The following is a 20928-nucleotide window of genomic DNA, read 5'->3' as shown; positions in this document are numbered from 1 at the left end:
CTCCAGCCATGCATTCATCTGCTCTATCTTTCTATTTCTGTACTTACTAGCACGTGGCACTGGTAATAATCCGGAGATTACTACCTTTGAGGTCCTGCTTTTTAACCTCTTTCCTAGCTCCCTAAACTCTGCCTGCAGGACCTCATCCCTCTTTCTACCTATGTCGTTGGTACCGATATGGACTGTTCACCCTCCCCCCTCAGAATGCCCTGCAGCCATTCAGTGACATCCTTGACGCTAGCACCAGGGAGGCAACATATCATCCTGGAGTCACGTCTGCAGCCGCAGAAATGCTTGTCTGCTCCCCTAACTATTGAATCCCCTATCACTATTGCTCTCCCTCTCCTCTTCCCCTCCCCCCTGTGCAGCTGAGCCTTCCATGGTGCTGTGGACTTGGCTCTGGCTGCACTTCCCAAAGGAAACATCAGCCTCACCAGTACTCAGCACCGCACACTGGTTGGTGAACAAGATGGGCTCAGGGGACCCCTGCACTACCTGCCTGGTCCTCCTCTTCTGTCTGGCGGTCACCCATTCCCTCTCTGCTTGCACTCTCTTAAGCTGCGGGGTGACTACCTCCCGAAACATGCTATCCACATAGCTCTAAGCTTCGGGGATACACAGCAGTGACTGCAGCTGCCGCTCAAGCTCCGTAACCCGGTGCTCGAGAATCCGTAGCTGGCAACACTTCCCGCACATGTGGTCGTCCAGACCACGGGAGGTGTCCAGGACTTCCCACATGGCACAGGATGTGCATTCCATGGGTGTAAGCTGCCCTGCCATACCTCTAATTAACAGACTATTTAGTAACCCAGCTGGGATAAACTTAAAACTTTAAGAAAGCCAAATATAAACACTTACTAGATACTCACCAATCAGCTCCCTCCCCTTCTGCCGACCTGTAAGATTCACAAAATTTCTACATTTCCCCAAAGGTTATTATCAATAAAAGGGACCCTGCGTGGACATTTTAAAAACAAGGGTACCCAAGTTGGCGTCTGCGCCTCATGGCCGAAGGCCTGTAAGATTTTTAAAGCTTGGATTCAGTGGCACAAGCAGCTTTTGGGGAAATCAAAACCAAAGCTGCAGTTTTCTGTGAAGAGAGAAACTTTTGTATTTTGAAAAGCAGACAGCAGGACTTTGAATTATGCATTAAGCCAAATCACAGACAGACCAAACCCAGTTAGGCCTATATTTGAGGCCATCAAGCTTTTTGCATAAATAATCAGAAACAGCTTAAGGAAGCCATCGAGGCCAGTCAGGCCGATTTAAGATGTATTAATAACAAAACAACTCGATAATCAGGCCAGTAGATGCGATTACCGGCCATCTAAAAAAAAATTAGTTTAGATTGCTACCACTATTTAAACTAGCCCACCAAGATTGGAACAAAGAACTAACCTGATTTGGCATGCAGATAAGGGCCATCCGAAGGGGTATAACTGAAGGCCCCGGGTAGCAATCTCTCTCTCCTCTCTGCCCTTGCTCTTGGCTCCTGCTCCGGCCCCTCGCTCTCGTGGCCGCTGCTCTTCCCCCGTCCCACGCTTACTGCCTGGCCACTGCCCGTGCCTTTCACATCTCATCAGGAACGCCTGGCATTGCACCAGGCAGACACGAACAAACCAGGCCAGGCGAGGCGGGACGAGATGAGGCAAGGTGGTGAGGAAGACGAATTCGGAAGACGATTGAAGAAAAGCTTTGAATAATCGGGCCTTCAATCCAGCTGACCTTCGACTATCTTCATGCAAACACCAACTGCCACCTGAGGAAGAGGAACTATCATCCCTGCGAGGTAAAGTACCCAAGCAGAGACTTTAATCTTGGGGTACTTGTACCTGGACAACACCCTTGCAGCGTCCCGAGACCATGTGATGACGGCAGGCTCCAGAGAGCACAAAGAGCGAACCCCATGCCCCAATGTTGTTTGAATTCAGCAGGTTTTGATTGGTGAGCATGAATTCTGGCCCCTCATAGCTTAATCTAGTTAGGTATAGAGGGTGGGATAAGGATAAGGATAAGGGGATTGTTAAGATAGTTGTTTTCCCTCAATGTGCCGTGTGTTCCCCATTCCCTGTATAAGTATAGTTATTTTGTATTTGCCTGTAATTTTATACTAGTAACTTTTCATAAGATCGTGTCAATTTCTATTTCAATAAAATCTTGGTTTTGCTTACATCCAAACCACCTGTCTACTCGAGTCTTTTCTGTATCGCCGCCTGTACCTAAGTCCGGTGTCTAGAACCCAGGGGCGTGGGAGCGATTCGATCCGCTCACAAACAGTCAGAGGCATAACTGACTGGGTGCACGCGCCACACTCGCCACCCCCTACAGAAATGGTGACCGCGGCAGGACACCGGCTACAGGGTTGCGATACAGTAGACAATGGTTCGGATGAGCAAACCATGATGGAGGAAAGGATTTCTGATTATGTGTTTAGCAAGGTGAATATCACAAAGAAGTGGATCACCGCTCTGTTAAAGGCTGGGTGTCCAGTAGGTGCAGCAGCTAAGTGGACAGAGGGAAAGGAACACAAGAAGTCCTTAGAGAAGGCAGTCTGGCTGATGTACTTTAAAAAGCAGGTCCAGCTTTTGGACAGGCTCGTTGCAGCACAGGCAGCTGAGTTAAGGAAGTCAGCCCTGGAGATCCAGGATAAGGCTCTAGCAGGGGAGAAGTTATTAGTGGCTTTGTAGGCCCTAAATCAGGAGAGAGGGCATTTAATAGGAGAACACAAGGCCCAGTTGGAATACCTACGGTGCCAAGTCACGGAGGCCAAGGGAAATGAGCTAAGGTTGTGGGCGAAGAACGCCCACTTGGCAAGGCAGATTAGGGAACAGGAAGAGAAAGTACAGGAGGTAAGGGCCGCTTACAGGCTAGCGAGCAAAAGGGGTTTGAGGAGGCAGACCATGGCCCCTGTAAAGAGAGGATAGAAAATCTGAGCCAGGCCCTCCGGAAGGCAAAAGGCATGGTATGCCTCATAAGCCCAAATGCAGGTCAGGCGGATTTTATGGGGAACGAGGGGAGGACAGTTCCAACGTCACCGGTAGTGCCTAGGGACGACCCGGTCGAGAAAGAGGAGACCTCACGACCACCACCCATAGCGCCATGTTTCAGCGAGGTTTGGCAGCAAGGGGGGCTGGAACCAGGAGTGTAGCCAGAGGTGGAGGCGGAGGTAGAGCAACCCCCACCCAAGAAGTGAGAGCTGGGACCGATGTGCCCAGCACCGCATCGGAGGATCGGCCCACCCGCCAATGGCGACAATGAGGGACCCCACCAAAACCAGTTCGTATTACCCTTTAACACCCAACAGTTTAGGGTTATGGTCAACCATATCCCGAGGCTCTCCGAAAAGGGAGACCCCTCGATCCACTTCAGGGAAGGAGAGCAGACAGCCAGCATCAACAAATGCGATGACGCTGAGAAGGCCAAGATGCTGCTAATCTCCCTGGAGAGTAGTCTCCTCCAATCCCTCTCTGATGAGTATAAAAGGGGGCAGAGCAGGTACGAGGAGCTCAGAGATGCGGTTCTGGAAGCCATGGGGATGGATGAGGGAAGTCCTTTCTCCCATGTGGAGAAGACGATCCAGCTCCCAGGGAAAACCCCGCAGGCTTTTGCGGACCGGCTGTGGCAGGTGTACCGGAGGGCCTGCCTGGGGACGCCGGACCGAGCATTCCTGAACGGGGATTCCCTGGCCCATTGGCTCCGTTGCCTGTAGGCGAACAGCTTGCCACGGGTCCGGGCCAAGGCAGGAACCTGGTTCGACCCCAAAAATCCCCACCCACCGAACTTACGTTAATTAGGCAGCTCACTCTGGCCTATAAAAACGGTAGGGGAGCTGATGCACACCCACCCAAGGGAAATGTGCATGAGGTAAAACCCGCACCGGGTAGGAAAGAGTGGCACCAGGAAGGGAGTAATGCCCCCAACACAAAGACCAATTGTTACGGGTGTGGGAAGGATGGTCACTGGCAGAAGGAGTGCAAAAACTCTTGGAAGGATAACAAGGGAAAGCATTCCACAGCCCCAGCCCAAAAGGCGGGTGCAGGGATCCCTTCCGCAGAGGTCGAGTCACTTTTGGACACCATGAGGTCCTTATTGACTGGCCAGGGGAGAGTAGCAGCCACCACCAGTGTTGTCACCCCGTCAGCCCCAACCAACCCACAACCATGACTAGAGCCAGCGCAATCTGTTTACCTGTGTTCTCTCCGGTATGATGAGTGGAAAAGACCCCTCTTGGAGTTGGAGGTAGAAAGGGTGAAGGGGACCTGTCTTTTAGACACGGGGGCATTATGCACCGTGATCTACTCAGCTAACCCCACAAGGTGAAAGCCCATTCCTCAACAGAACCCCGCGGCCAAGGCAACCAGCAGGCTGACTTGCTAGCCAAGGAGGGTGCCCACACAGGCACTTTCTGGGACCCATTTTGAAGTGTATGTGCCTTTAAGAGCCCCATGTGTGCTGTAATGCCGGTAATGGCCACTCGGGCTATATAAGCCTGTATATTGTGTTGTATCCGTTAGTTCCCCTCCAGACTGTGTTTAGTAAACACCTATGAAACCAACTCCTGTCTTCAGTGTCTCTATCAACACACGGACACAACAGTGGCGGCGAATTGGAAACGGACTTACCTGCAATTCGGCAGCACCTCAAGGACATCGATTCCTCTGGCATCCAAGGTTGAAGAGAAATCAAGAAAAAGAGAAAGCTGTGGTTTCACCAGCTAGCCAAGCTGGTGGCAGGTACTGCAATAATCCTTCCTGGGCGTCAGGCTGGGGCTCCAGTGGCTGGCTCTGCAGCTAGGCCAAGCAGCGAAAGCGGAGGCAAGCAGTAACAGACGGGGAGGGAGCACTCGGGAGACGGCCGGCGCTGCAAGCAGGTCAGCGTTCAGACCTAGAGAGAGAGTCCGGCGGGAACGAGTCTCCAACTGTAAATAAATAAATAAAAAGAACGGAAACCACGGGAAACAGCGTTGTCATCGGCAGCAGTGGCGGGGAAATGCGGGAAGCACCATATCTTTTCTGCAGAAAAGAAAGAAAAGCGCGGGAAGCGCCATTTTTTTTCTAGGATGCTTAAGTCTGGCAATATTGATGCTTTTGATAACAACATAGAGGATTGGACCACATATGTGGAAAGAGTGGAGATATATTGCACCGCAAATGGAGTAGAAGATGAAAAAAAAGCTTCAGTACTTCTAAATCTAATGGGCGCAAAGACATACAAGCTGTTACGAAACGTAATCACTCCAGCCGAACCGATGGACAAGAATTTTAAGGAGATTGTTGACACCCTACACTGCCAATTCGAGGCAGGACTGGCAGATTCTCTACGAGACAAATTCGTCTGCGGTCTCCGAAGTGAAGGAACACAAAAAAGGCTACTTTCTGAGAAAGATTTGACACTGGACAAGGCTTTCAGTGCAAGAGGAGCTGCAGAGATACAGCAAAAGCCACAGGACTTCGGCACCCACGAAATGACACGGGGTTTCAAGAGATGTTATCGCTGCGGCAGATCCACCCATGACCAGAGGGACTGCTGGTTCAAGGACAAAGCATGCAGGCAATGCGGAAAGATGGGACACATTACACGTGTATGCCGATCTGGAAACAAAAAATCCACTAACAGAAAAAAAATCAATAAGGAAAAGCACAGAAAGGTACAAATGATGATGGACATTAGTTCCGAAGACCAGAAGAGCGATAGCGACTCCGGAAATAAGGGACTAAGCTCTCTCAAATTACATAATGTAATTGCCAAAGAAGATTACCAGACCATTTGGGTTACCCTCACAATAGCAGGGTCCCCAGTTAAAATGGAGCTAGATACAGGATCAGCCCTGACCGTCATAAATCGATGGGATTACGAGCGGCTATTTCCGCATATACCTTTAAAAGACACATCCATTATCTTGAAAACATATACGGGGCAGAAAGTATACCCCAAAGGAAAAATAAGGGTTCCTGTTGTATACAACGGCAAAGAAATACAGAAGTTGTATTTATACGTTCTACAAGATGGTGGCCCACCGCTGTTGGGACGTGAATGGTTCAGGAAAATACGTTTAGACTGGCACTCCATTCAGGCACTGACGGTGACCAGTAAGGAAAAAAATGATGATGACGTCACACCTGAACGATTAAAAGACATCTTGGCCAACACCAAGGAAGTGTTTCAAGAGAAACTAGGAACCTTGAAAGGCATCACCGCCTCAATAAAAGTGGAAGATGCGGCAATTCCCAAGTTTTTTAAGGCAAGACCGGTGCCATACGCAATTCGTCCAGCAGTCGGGGCAGAGCTGGAGAATTTGGAAAAGGCAGGCGTATTATCCAAAATAGATTGGAGCGAGTGGGCAACATCCATCGTCCCGGTCATGAAGAAAACTTTGAATAATGATAAATCTGAAGAACAGAGAAAAATTCGCATCTGTGGAGACTTCAAGGTGACGGTAAACCCGGTCCTTCACATGGTACAGTATCCTCTTCCGAGGATAGAAGATATTTTCGCCTCACTATCCGGAGGGAAACGTTTCACCAAAATTGACTTGGCACAGGCATATCTACAGATGGAGGTTGAAGAGGCCTCTAAAAAATATCTCACGATAAATACACACAAAGGTCTGTACCAGTACAATCGACTGGTTTTCAGAGTAGCATCCGCTCCAGCTATCTGGCAAAGAGCTATGGAGCAAGTCCTCCAAGGGATTCCGGGGACTCAATGCTACCTAGACGACATCCTTGTCACAGGAGAAAACAACAACGAGCACCTTGCCAATTTGGAGCAGGTGCTCACTAGGCTGAGAGAACGGGGCCTACGAGCAAATCGCCCCAAGTGCGAATTTTTCCAAAATCAAATATCATATTGTGGCCACATAATTAATAAGGAAGGGTTGCATAAGTCACCTGAAAAAATTGAAGCGGTCATAAAAGCCCCAGCACCTGAAAATGTTTCACAATTAAGGTCGTTCCTGGGATTAATAAATTACTACCATAAATTTTTACTGAACTTATCAACTCTTCTACACCCTCTTAATGAACTGCTACAAACAGGAGTAATTTGGAAATGGAGCGAAGACTGTAAACGTGCCTTCTATAAATGCAAAGACTTAATCACGTCCAAAGAAGTTTTGGCTCATTACAACCCATCACTGCCAATCAGACTGGCGTGCGATGCATCCCCTTACGGCATAGGAGCAGTATTATCGCATAAATTCCCTGATGGCTCGGAACGGCCGATAGCTTTTGCGTCACGCTCATTGAACTCAGCTGAGCGTAACTATGCCCAAATCGACAGGGAATCACTCAGCCTGGTATGGGGAGTGAAGAAATTCAACCATTACCTACACGGACAAAAATTTACCTTGTTGACTGACCATCAACCCCTCATCTCCATATTCAACCCTAAAAAGGGTGTTCCCATCATGACAGCGCAAAGGCTACAGAGGTGGTCCCTTTTTCTAGGGGCACACCAATACAACATAGAATACAAAGGATCAAAACAGCATGGGAATGCTGACGGTTTATCGCGCCTACCGTTGCCAACGGTAGAAGAGGCACCTACAGTAGACCCAGTGGAGATGTTCCACTCAACCATAGTGGAATGTCTACCAGTAACAAATTCTGCCATTGAAAAAGAAACGAGAAATGACCCGACTCTCTCACGAGTCTACGACTTAACGGTGAAGGGATGGCCAGCACATGGCGAACCACTGTTGCCAGCATTCTCGCAAAGAAGAGAACAGCTGTCAGTATGCCGAGGAACCTTGATGTGTGGATCCAGAGTGGTGATTCCACCCAAACTCCAGGATAAAGTGCTAAAGGAGCTTCACGAGGGGCATCTGGGTGGAGTGAAAATGAAGAACCTAGCCAGAGCATTTGTATGGTGGCCAGGTATCGATGGAGACATCGAAGAAATGACCAAGAGCTGCCTAGGATGCCAGAAGGTCCAAAACGCTCCACCCCAAGCCCCTCTACATCCATGGGAGTGGCCCTCATCTCCCTGGCAAAGGGTACACATCGACTTTGCTGGTCCATTTATGGACTCAATGTTCTTAATCGCGGTTGATGCACACTCCAAGTGGCCAAAGGTAATAAAGATGTCCTCCACTACCACGGAAAAAACCATCACAGTATTAAGGACCATATTTGCCAGGAATGGGCTGCCGGAACAGATCTGTTCTGATAATGGACCGCAATTTGTGTCCGAAGAATTCAGGAAGTTCTTAAAAAACAATGGGATTAAGCACTACACGTCCGCCCCATACCATCCCGCCACCAATGGATTGGCTGAAAGGTTTGTCCAGACCTTCAAGAAGGCCATAAAGGCCATGGGTAATGAAGACATAAAACTTCAGCACAAGGTGGATAACTTCTTGTTCGCATACAGGAATGCAACACATATGGTTACAAACCAAACTCCCGCCATGATGTTCTTCAATCGAAGCCTAAGATGCCGGCTGAATTTGATCAAGCCCAACATCAGAGGGGACGTGGAGAACCGGCAATTTCAAGGCATGAATGAAAGGCCAACTAGAACCTTCCAGATAGGTCAACAAGTTTTGGCCCGGGACTACCGTACCGTGAAATGGCAGCCTGGAACTATCTGCACACGATTAGGACCGCGCTGATGTATACCGTGGACATCGGAGAAAGCATAATAAGGAGCCATGCTGACCAAATCATAGAGTCATCCAAAAAGGGACAACCGACACCACAACTCTATACGCCTAACGATGAAGTAGAGATACCCATATCTACCTCCGATCCGGTGATACTGGAACCAGATGAACCCGACACTGGCATTCAAACCGAATCAGCCTTGCCAAAAGAACCTACTACACCACCAGAAACTACTACACCACCGAGGCGTTATCCGGACCGAGTCAGGAAGCCTCCAGAGGGACTGACTTATAATTAATTAACTGCAGCAATGTGTATATTATTTTTCTTGTAACATGTAATTAATAATTACTTAAAATATTATGTACTGGTTAGCTAAAAGGGGAGGAATTGTAGTGTATGTGCCTTTAAGAGCCCCATGTGTACTGTAATGCTGGTAATGGCCACTCGGGCTATATAAGCCTGTATATTGTGTTGTATCCGTTAGTTCCCCTCCAGACTGTGTTTAGTAAACACCTATGAAACCAACTCCTGTCTTCAGTGTCTCTATCAACACACGGACACAACACATTTGGGTCCAGACCCATGGCGGCGGTCAGAGGTAGGGACGGGACCCAAGGGAGTGTAGGGGTCACGTTAGCCCCGGACCTAAAGACGGTCCAAGCCCAAGACCCCGTCCTAAAAGCAGTCCTCAGTGCAGTCGCTGAGGGAAAGGGAGTAGAAGGTCCGTACGGCACAGCGACCCTCTCCGTTAAAGAGGGCATGCTGTTCCAGGGGGAACTATGGGTTGTGCCGCAGCAACACCGGAGGTAATTCCTTCAACTGATGGTCCAGGAGCGGGACACCCTGGGCCTGAGACCACCTGGCAATGGGTGCAGCAGGCGGGATGGTAGCCGGGACTCAGGGACGATGTCCGTGAGTTCTATGCAGGCTGTCTTGTGTGCGCTGCAAATAACCATGACCCCCACAAAAGGAAGATACCTATGGGACATGTCAGGAGGGTAGAGGGACCATGGCAGTCGATACAGGTCGACTACATCGGGCCCCTGCCCGCCGCCCAGGGAGGCTGTAAGTATTGCCTAGTCCTGGTGGACATGTTCACCAAATGGGTAGAGGCCTTTCCCTGCAGAACAGCCACAGCTCTGGGTACTGCCAGGATCCTGGTCCGGGAAGTGTTCTCACGGTGGGGACTACTACAGTATGTGTAGTCCAACCAAGGGTGTCATTTCACCAGGCAGGTGATGCAGAACACCCTTATGCTGTTAGGCATCGAAGGGAAATGGCACGTGGCCCACAAGCCGCAGTCATCTGGGATTGTGGAACGTATGAATCGGACCCTAAAAGAAAGGTTAAGAAAGGAGACGGTGGACTCGCCCCGTAAATGGGCCGAGGTCCTACCGTTGGTTTTGATGGGGATCCAAGCCAGCCAGTCTAAAAGCACGGAGTATTCCCTATACGAGCTGATGACTGGCAGGGTTATGCGGACCCCCACCCATGCACTAGCCCCGGTGCTCACGGAGGGTCAGCTCAGAGAGGTAAACCGGGACAGGTTTGCCCGAAACCTCTTTGAGCACATGAAGCTGGTCCACGAGCAGGCGGCTGAGAACATGGGAAGGCAGCATCAGAGTAACCGCTCGAACCCAGAAAGCGCCACGAGTGGGAGGTAGGAGATCCGGTTATGGTGAGAAACTATGCCCGAGTAGGAAGTTTGGAACCATTGTACATGGGGCCCTACAGTATTGTAGATAAAGGCAGCCCCATGGTATGCGCCGTGAAGATGCCCCGGCGTACAAAATGGTTTCATATCAACCAATGTAAGCTGTTTCAGCCTGAGAGGAGAAAGCAGCCAGTTGGGGTAAGGTCTGAGGATGAAGTTCCTCAGCCTGCAGCAGGAGCGAGTTCACAGACTGCACAAGCAGGCGCTGTGGCAAGCTTGAAGGGAGGGGCCATCCCGCCCATCGATTGGGACATTCCCTCACTCTTCTGGGATCCAGATGAGGGGGAGGGACCTGAGGGTGGAAACCCCGCCCCAACCCAGGTGTAGAGAGGGTGGGACCTGAGGTCGAAAACCCCACCCCGGACCCATCTATGGGACCCGGGGGCGGAGAATCTCAGCTCACAGCAGCAGGCTGCCAAGAGTTACCTGCACCTAGCCCGGGTTCTGGAGAGGTCAAGCCTGAGGGAGCAGCGGTTCGGATAAAAGCCCCATCGGCCAAGAAAGCCCCACCCGCCAAGGCCCCCAGAAGGTCCACGCGGTCGCCCCAGCCGAGAAAGCCATGGCTACCAGCCATCCAGTTACCTAGGGCCGCCCCTCGAGTCAGGGGGAGGTCCAAGGACAGAGGTCCTCAGCCAGCAGCCACAGACTGCGAGGGACCAACAGTGCAGGATGGTGCGGTCACGCCGGGGGTAGCGGTGAGCCGCAGTCCAACCAGAGATTAGCCTAGCCGCCCGGAGATGGGCAGCGGATGTATATAGTTTTAGTTTAAGTAAGTTTAAGTATTTAGCTTAAGTTTGGGTGTTCTAGTTTCAGTTAAATAAGGTGATGGGTAGTTTTAAGTAAGTAATCTGCCAAGTGTGTGTATATATTGGGGTCGAGGTCGCAGGACCCGACCATGCTTCACCAAGCCGGAGAATCTCTTGGGGACCTGGCTGCATGTTTTTACATATTTTTGCAGAAAGACATTCAGGATGGAGGGGATCATGATCCTATTCGCCCTGATTGGGCCGGGCATCGGAAGACGAGGCGACGCCCAGGATTCCCACATCTATGGGTGCTCGGGAGACAGGGCGCCTATAGCGACCGATGGAAGCGGTGAACGGGATGCGGAGGAGACCGCCGTCTACGTCCATGAGGGAAGGTGGCCAGGATGGCTGGGGTCCAATTCATCTCAGTACTCCAGCCGAACCGGATCCACGTACGGGGAAGCCTCCCTCCTGTGCCCCAGGGTACGGGTCGTTACCACGAGGGTCAGCGTCACCGTTGGAAAGCGAATATGTTTAACGTGTAAAGGACACATTCCACTGGATAGGTGGTGGTGGCTCAGGAAGCTGAGCAAAGATATGAGAAACCCCGCAGTCAAGTGGGAACGGTTGGGCAACAACACCCACCGGTCGATTGCAGGGGCTCATGGGGGATTAAGTGTGTGTTGGGACAAGTGGTGGGAACCGGACCAAGGGATTTATACCTGTATGTGGGGGTCAGAGGAGGTCTGCCCCGCAGGTATATCCATCGTTTTCCACTGGCAGTGGCAAGACACCGGGGAGGGGATGAAGTGGGATACCAGCCTGAAGGTGTGTGTGGTCCCATACACCCCGATCCCAGTCAATGCCACTGAGCTTGTGCCCCACCCATGGCGCAGGCGACGAGGTTACACAGGGAAGGTTGCCCCACCACCACCAAGGGACCAGGGAATGGGTTGGTACTAGTCCGCACCGATCAGATACTGTACCGGGGGTACACTACGCGGTGGCTTCTGTGATTTTAAATTTCACCGAGGTACATTTACCGGAGTGGTACCCCAAAGAAACAGAGCAGCTATACCAGGCCCTATTAAAGGACATGTTCAGGAAGTTTTATGAGTTTGATTTTGCCCATGTCGACAAAACCGAATTTTACACCACACACCGAGAATTTTTGGGTAATGCAGGGAGGCAAAGAAGGGGAGTATGGAGTGATGTTTTTACTGCGTTTAATACTGGGTCCACTGTCATCAACAGTTTAGATGACATAGAGCTGCAGACCCAGATAAACGGTTTAAAAACACAGTAAAAGAAAATATAATGGATGAGAATAAGTTAGTGGGCTCGGAGTTGCATGAGGACCAGGCCATGACAGTCCATTTAAAGGAAATCATAGCCGAGTTGGAGAAGCACGCAAAGACGGTAAATGCCCTCATATGGGAGGACAGAAATGCTTCTGACCAGGCTGCGCAGAAGGAGGTGTGCGTGCTATACGGGGCGTGGTTACTGGGCGAGGGCCGCAGTAATCTGAAGGATTTAAAACAGGGTTTAGTCACCTCCTGGATTAGCAACAGGCACCTCGCAGCCCTCCACCCATTTGAGAATGCAATAATCCCGTGCCAACTCCGGCTAGCCTCCGAAGCCTACCCAGTCCCCGTGGATTGTGGGCGGTCCAAACACACAATCATGGGAGTAGTAGTTAGGATGCCGGTCATGGGTAGGGCAGCCAGACCCGCACCGGTATACAGGGTAGACAACATTGGAGTCATTCAAGGGGGTGCACACATTCGTTTCACAGTGGTCCCACCTTACGTCATAAAGTGGGAGCACGCTATGACAGGTACTGACCTCTCAGGGTGCCGGAGCCGGGGAGCACACATAATCCTGTGCCCCCAGCACTTGAATGCCTATTCAAAACCGCAGTGTGGGTTCAGAGCTGCTGGCGCGAAACCTATAAATTGTACCATGGAGGCAATGGCACAAGGCCATGTTACCCCGTAGGTATCATATATAGGAGGTGGGACATATTGTGTCACCACGGGCGCGTCCCACTACCAGCATGGACAGCATAGCTGGTGTCTGGTTAGTGACAGCAATTTCTGTTTTAAACCCGAGGCAGAATTTCAAGTGGCCCAGAAGCGAATTGTCCCCATTCCTGAAAAGTCCACTGTTCACCTCACTGTGAAGGAGAATTTTACGATTTGCAGAAGTACGTAGCGCACTTTGGCTACGAAATTCCCCCTCTCCCTGAACACCTTACCAAAATACTCAAAGCCATTATAGTTTTGCAGAAACATTTTTACACTCTAGAGCAGAAAACATTAGAGATAGGGACTAAGATTTTGGATATTGTGATTCCACCCTGGTGGGACATTTTCAATAACATAGAGGTCCCTTCGTGGATCAGACTGGCTTCCCACATTCTCGTGGTTTGCCAGTTAGGGATAGTGTTGTATCTAGTTTGCATTTAATGTAAGGGAAAAGGCCAGTTGTTAGAGTTCCGTAACCAGAAGATCTGGAAGGAACTTTATGTAAAGGTGGAGGGAGATACGCCTGTTTAAGTCTTTTCTTTCCTTGTATTTTAATTAAAGATTGTTGTGTTGTTTTCTTGTGTTTGTTGTTTTTAACAAAGGTTTTTCTGGGGTTTTTTGTGACGCGTTTAATAAAGATGTGTGTGTACCAAGTGGTGCAGGGGTGTTGGATCCCCTCCATGCTTGGATGTGTGTAAAGTCTGTAATTTATCCTATGTATGCTTATGTACACTACATTTTTGTGGAATGGGAAGTGCATATGTCATGGGTGTATTAGATAGGTAATTACAGGGGAAGGTTGACTATGGAGGGTCAGAAAAATTTTGCTCACCTTGTAAGAATGATACTTCAAGCAGGTTTTAGTATCACAGGGGGGAGTGTAAGATTTGCAAAATTTCTACATTTCCCCAAAGGTTATTATTAATAAAAGGGAACCTGTGTGGACATTTAAAAAGGGGTACCCAAGATGGCAACTGTGCCTCGTGGCCGAAAGCCTGTAAGATTTTTAAAGCTTGGACTCTGTGGCACAAGCAGCTTTTGGGGAAATCGAAACCAAAGCTGCAGTTTTCTGTGAAGAGAGCGACTTTTGTATAGAAACATAGAAACATAGAAGATAGGAGCAGGAGTAGGCCATTCGGCCCTTCGAGCCTGCTCCGCCATTCAATGAGATCATGGCTGATCATTCAAATTCAGTACCCTGTCCCTGCCTTCTCCCCATATCCCTTGATCCCTTTAGTCTCAAGAAATATATCCAACTCTTTCTTGAATATATTTAATGAACTGGCCTCCACTGCCCTCTGTGGCAGAGAGTTCCACAGGTTCACCACTCTCTGGGTGAAGAAATTCCTCCTCATTTCAGTCCTAAATGTCCTACCCCTTATCCTTAGACTATGACCCCTGGTTCTGGACTCCCCGACCATTGGGGACATCCTTCCAGCATCTAGTCTGTCCAGGCCTGACAGAATTTTATAGGTTTCGATGAGATCCCCTCTCAATCTTCTAAACTCCAGTGAGTATAAGCCCAATCAACACAATCTCTCCTCAAACGTCATTCCTGCCATCCCAGGTATCAGCCTGGTGAATCTTCGCTGCACTCCTTCCATGGCAAGAACGTCCGTCCTCAGATAAGGCGACCAAAACTGCACACAATACTCAAGGTGCGGTCTCACCAAGGCCCTGTACAACTGTAGCAAGACATCGTTGTTCCTGTACTTGAACCCTCTTGCTACAAAGGCCAACATACCATTTGCCTTCTTAACCGCCTGCTGCACCTGCATGCTTACATTCAGCGACTGGTGCACAAGAACACCCAGGTCTCTTTGCACTTCCCCTTCTCCCAATCTATTGCCATTCAAATAATAATGTGCCTTCCTGTTTTTGCCACCAAAGTGGATAACCTCACATTTATCCACATTATAGTGCATTTGCCATGTTTCTGCCCAATCACCTAACCTGTCCAAATCGTACTGGAGTTTCATGACATCCTCCTCGCAGCATACCCTCCCACCCAGCTTTGTGTCGTCTGCAAATTTGGAGATATTACATCCAATTCCCTCGTCCAGATCATTAATATATATTGTGAACAGCTGGGGTCCTAGGACCGATCCTTGCGGTACCCCACTAGTCACTGCCTGCCACTCGGAAAACGACCCATTTATTCCAACTCTTTGCTTTCTGTCCGCCAACCAGTTCTCCATCAAAGTCAATACCTTGCCCCGAATCCCATGTGCCTTAATTTTGCACGCTAATCTCTTATGCGGGACCTTATCGAAAGCCTTCTGAAAGTCCAAATAAACCACATTCACTGGTTCTCCCTTATCTATTTTACCAGTTACATCCTCAAAAAATTCCAGTCGATTAGCCAAGCATGATTTACCTTTTGTAAATCCATGTTGACTTTGTCCGATCCTGTCACTGCTTTCCAAGTGCTCTGCTATTACATCTTTTACAATGGACTCCAGCATTTTCCCCATTACCGATGTCAGGCTTACCGGTCTATAATTCCCCGCTTTTTCTCTGCCACCTTTTTTGAATAGTGGGGTAACATTAGCTACCCTCCAATTAATCCCTTTGTCAACCCTTTTGAAAAGCAGATCACAGGACTTTGATTTATGCATTAAGCCAAATCACAGACAGACCAAACCCAGTTAGCCCTATATTTGAGGCCATCAAGCTGTTTGCATAAATAATTGGAAGCAGCTTAAGGAAGCCATCGAGGCCGGTCAGGCTGATTTAAGATGTATTAATAACAAAACAACTTGATAATCAGGCCAGTAGATGCGATTACCGGCCATCTAAAAAACAGTTAGTTTAGATTGCTACCATTTTTTAAACTAGCCCACCAAGATTGGAACAAAGAACTAACCTGATTTGGCGCGCAGATAAGGGCCATCCAAAGGAGTATAACTGAAGGCCCCGGGTAGCAATCTCTCTCTGCTCTCTGCCCTTGCTCTTGGCTCCTGCTCTGGCTCCTCGCCCTCGTGGCCGCTGCTCTTCCCCCGCCCCATGCTTACCGCCTGGCCACTGCCCGTGCCTTTCACATCTCATCAGGAATGCCCGGCATTGCACCAGGCGGACACGCACAAAGCAAGCCAGGCCAGGCGGGATGAGACGAGGCGAGGTGGTGAGGAAGACGAATTGAGAAGAAGATTGAAGAAAAGCTTTGAATAATCGGGCCTTCAATCCAGCTGACCTTCGACTATCTTCATGCAAACACCAACTGCCGCCCGAGGAAGAGCAACCATGTAGAATTCGCAAAATTAATATTGTATTATAAGGGTCCTCCGGCAGAAGAGGCCGTGATTTTTTAAAAACTGTTTTACAAGAAGCCCAGAAAAGGGACACATAAAATGGCCACCAGACCCCATGACCGACTTATTGGAACACTTTAAAATGGTTCCTGCATCCCCCAGACAGCCTTTGTGCATTCAACCCACAGTAAGTTCTGGAAGCCGTTTCTGAGAGAACGAAACCAGACACATACACATACATATAGTTTGGATGCAGATCCAGTCAAGATCGGCCTGTAGATAACGGCCATCTAAATGTTTACCCAGACAAAGGGGAACAGTTTCATATTCATGAGGAAAGCATCAAGGCCCGTTTAAGACATCAAGAAGACATTGAAACATTACCAGGTCATTCCAGACTAGAGATAGCCATCACCGGCCATCCTGAAAGCAGTTTAAATATAATAACTACCCCGCTGTGCTATAAGCCCGCCAAAAGTTAAACAAAGACCAACCTTGATTAGGCGGGAAATAAGGCCTGGATGGAGAAGTATAACTGGGGATCCTGGGGAAAGACAGGACGGCTGGTTGAAGAATTGAGTGCCCAGATAGCCGATGACATTGGGGATCCATCGAAAATCTAGGAGGAAGCTTGTGGATGCTTTTGGAAGACGAGCACGCTAAAACCTCGTAGCCAGAGAGAGAAGTTGGTAGCGGGAACGCCTCGGCCATTCCCGAGTCGAGAAGCTGGTTCAAGTTTGCGTTCGGCCTCTGGGGTATTCGTCAGGAGATCATCGACCAAAAACCCCGTGGCTGCTGCAAAACGAGGAGAAAGTCGAGGAGAAGAAGAGAGGACGAAACGCCCCACCACATCGTGGGCTGGAGCACAGAAGAAAAATGAGCTGTGAACAAGATGAGGGTCCGCTCGTCTTGCTGAAGTAAAGGAGCCATCAGCCTGAGCAGCCCGCTGCTCCCACAGCCCAACGACCACGTGGAGACAGGACGCCTGAAAGGATCAAAACGCAGACCTGTTTCAAAACTCTATACTTTTCCAACTGGATTGGAGAGCATGTTTCTGGCCCTTCATAATCGGATCTAGATAGGTTAAAGGGGGTGGTCATTTTGGGTATAATTAACATGAGTTGTTGTCCCTCGATGTTGCGTGTGTTTCCCCATTTCATGATGGCTTGTGTAAAGTATAATATGCCTGTATCTATTTTAGCTAGTACTGTATTGTTATGATTTGTTTTTCCCGCCCATGTACCCTCTTATCTGCTTGCATTTGATTTGTTTTCCTTATGCAATAAAATTTCATTTCATTTCATTAAACTTGGTCTATAAGAGTATTCTCTGCATTGTAGTTCCTGCACCTAAGTCCATTGTCTAGAACCTAAGGGGCGAGTGGGTCGAACCACTCAAGGTTTTACTGTGCAAAAGAGAGAGAGAGAGAGGCCTCTGGCGAGAGAAACCTCTGCGATCTCGGAGAGAAAACCCCTTACTGAAAATGGCGACCGCGGCAGGACACTGGCAGCAGGATTGCAATGTATTAGACCCAGATTTGAATGGTCGAAATGCAATGGATGAGAGGATAGCAGATTATGTCTTTGGTAAGGTAAATCTCACTAAGCAGTGGATTTCCGATCTCTTACTGGATGGGCGTCCGGTAGACACAGCCATCAGGTGGAAAGAGAGCAAAGAGCATAAGAAGTCAGTGGAAAAGGCACTGTGGCTGAAGTGCTACAAGAAACAGGTCCAGATTTTGGACAGAGTCATTGCAGCGCAGGCAGCAAAGATCACAACCCAGGCAGCAGAGATAGAGGAAAAGGCCATGGGTGGGGAAAAACTCATCACAGTGCTTCACGCGCTGAATCAGGAACGCCAAGTTGTAGCCAGCCAACATCAGGCTAGAATAGAGTACCTGGAATGCCAGGTTACTGAGGCAAAGATCAGTGAAGCGAGAATACGGGAGAAAAACGCCCGCCTCGCACAACAGCTAAGAGCGCAGGAGGAGAGAGCAGTGGAAGTCAAGGCAGCTTACAAGCTATCCCTTGAACACGGGTTCGAGAGCGCAGACCATGGCCCCTGCCAAAAGACCATAGAGGACCTAAGAACAGCCCTGGTTAAGGCAAAAGGCATGCTATGCCTCGTAAGCCCAAAAGCAAGTCAAATTGACTTTTTGCAGGAATCCAAACATCCGATTCCTTGCAGAGTAGTTGCAGCACCAGCCACTGAACCCTCAGCCCCGCCGAGCTATTGTGAGGCTTGGCCCGAAAAGGAGGTGGTGGAAGAAAGGGTAGCCGAGATGGTACAGGAGGAAGAACAGCCCCTGGTAGCGCAGCCGGAGCCGGCATCAATGTGTCTGACTCGGCACCAGAGGTTCGGTCCCAACGCCGCAGACGGCACGAACGGACCCCACGTGAACCAGATCATGGTGCCCTACGCTGCCCCACAACTGAGATCCATGGTGAGCCAGCTCCCAAGACTCACAGTAAAGGGAGATCCGTCAGTCCATTTCAGGGAGGTAGAGGAGACAGCCGCCATCAATGATTGTGATGACCTTGAACAGGCAAAGATGCTGCTCTTCTCCCTGGATAGCACAATCCTTCAGTGCCTCTCAGACGAGAGTAAGAGGGGAAGAAAAGGGTATGCGGATCTCAGGGATGAGGTCTTGGAAGTTATGGGAGTAGATGACGGTATTCCGTTCCAACAGGTGGAAGGGACTGTGCAGCTAACTGGAGAACCCCCACGGGTTTTCGCAGAAAAGCTGTGGCCAGTGTATCGACGCAATTTTCCGGGCATGCCTGAACGGGTTGCAATGAACGCCAATCAGCGGGTTCATTGGCTCCGTTGCTTGGTTGCCAACAGCTTGCCACAGATACAGGCCCTGGCCAAACTTTGGTTTGACCACCAAGGTCCCGGTGTCACGGAGGAAACGGTGCTCCGCCAGCTCACCGTGGCATACAAGAATTGTGGAGGTCAGGAGACACCTCCCTCTAAGGAAAAAGCGCATGAGGCAAAACCCGCAGCCCCAAGCAAGAAGGAGTGGCGTCAGGAGGGTAACCACCCTGCCCAAGCCAAGCTCAATTGCTATGGGTGCGGGAAGGATGGACATTGGCGCAAGGACTGTAAAAATCCGTGGAAGGATAATAAAGGGAAATCTCCCGCAGCCCAAACCCAAGCCCAGACTGCCGCCCCAGCACAAGCCCAAACACAAGCCGTAGCTCCTGTCCCAGCAAAGGGAGCCGGTGCGGCTATGGATCCCGCTGCGATAGAATCAATTTTAGAGACAATGCAGTCTCTCATGATCGCGCAGGGGAAGATAGCCGTCACCACTGGTCTGTCGTTCCTGAAACCCCGACTCCTGTGCCCAAATGACTAGAGCTGGTGCCGCCTCTCTACCTGTGTGCGCTGCGATATGATGTATGGAGGTGACCCCTCGTGGAGATGGAGGTGGAGGAGGTAAAAGGGATCTATTTGCTAGATACGGGGGCATCATGCACCGTGATCCACACAGATGACCCTGCCACCTCACCTCTGTCCACCGGGGTTCCATATATTCTGTCGGGCTTCACAGGTGAAGAACAGGCTGGCGCACATTCCATTCTCCTCTCCATTCATTTAGGACCACTCCGCACCAGGTGGAAGTGCACACTAATGAAGTGGGAGGTGGGGGGTGGAACGGGAGTCCTTGGGTCTGATTTCTTGGTAGCCCACGGGATCCTCGTGGACCTGAGAAATCACTGTCTCTGGGGAGTGGGTACGAGTGTGAAAGGGATAGAGGATGCCAAGGTCAACCCAACGAAAGCACGGGTCGGCCGGCGCGATGTAAAATTCTTGGGTCTGGCCCTCCGCGCTGGCGAGAGAGACACGGACCAGGATAGACAGGAATCGGTGCAAGATCCACCGGTCCCCGCCAGTCGCGTAGCGAAGGTACCCTGATGCAATAAATGGTTTCACATCAAGCAGTGCAAACTGTTTAAACTGGGTGCAAAAGAGCCAACAACTGAGGCCAGGTCTGAAGGTGAAAATCCTCAGCCTGAGACGTGCAATAAGTCACAGACCACACAGGTTGCAACCGCAGCCTGCCTGGAGGGAGAAGCTGTCCCGCCCACCTGGGAGGTTTCCCCACTGGCCTGGGACTCGGACGAGGGGGAGCCCGAACTGCAAGGCCCCGTCCTCGACACGATTTTGGAGGAGGTGGAGTCGGAGGACGGAGATCCCGCCCTCAACTCAAGCTCTGGGGAGGTCGAAATTGGGGGCGGAGATCCTCCACCTGTAGGGACAGGTGAGGAAGAGTCATCTGCCACAGACCCAAATCCCAAAGGGGCGGGGCCAGAGGGAAGGGAGCCGAAGCCGGCAGCCGTGGAGGTGCCACGGGCTGTGAGGGCTAAAGTCCCAACCGAAGGTCTGCTCGCTAAGGGAGCCACGCCCAAAGTACCTCTTCGCAGGTCGGCTCGAATGCCTCAGCCGGTAAAACCTTGGCCCGATTCCCCCGATTTCAGTAAACGCCGACTTGGGAAATCCCTGGCAAAATGCAGTCCCCAATTGACAGCAAAAGGCTGCGGGGAAACCAAGCCACAGGTCAGTGCAGCCCCGCCACAA

The sequence above is a fragment of the Somniosus microcephalus genome, chromosome 10, assembly GCF_052327205.1.
Source record: "Somniosus microcephalus isolate GS21.2 chromosome 10, FLI_Smic_1.0, whole genome shotgun sequence".
Taxonomy (NCBI): Eukaryota; Metazoa; Chordata; class Chondrichthyes; order Squaliformes; family Somniosidae; genus Somniosus; species Somniosus microcephalus.
This window is presented reverse-complemented; position numbering follows the sequence as displayed.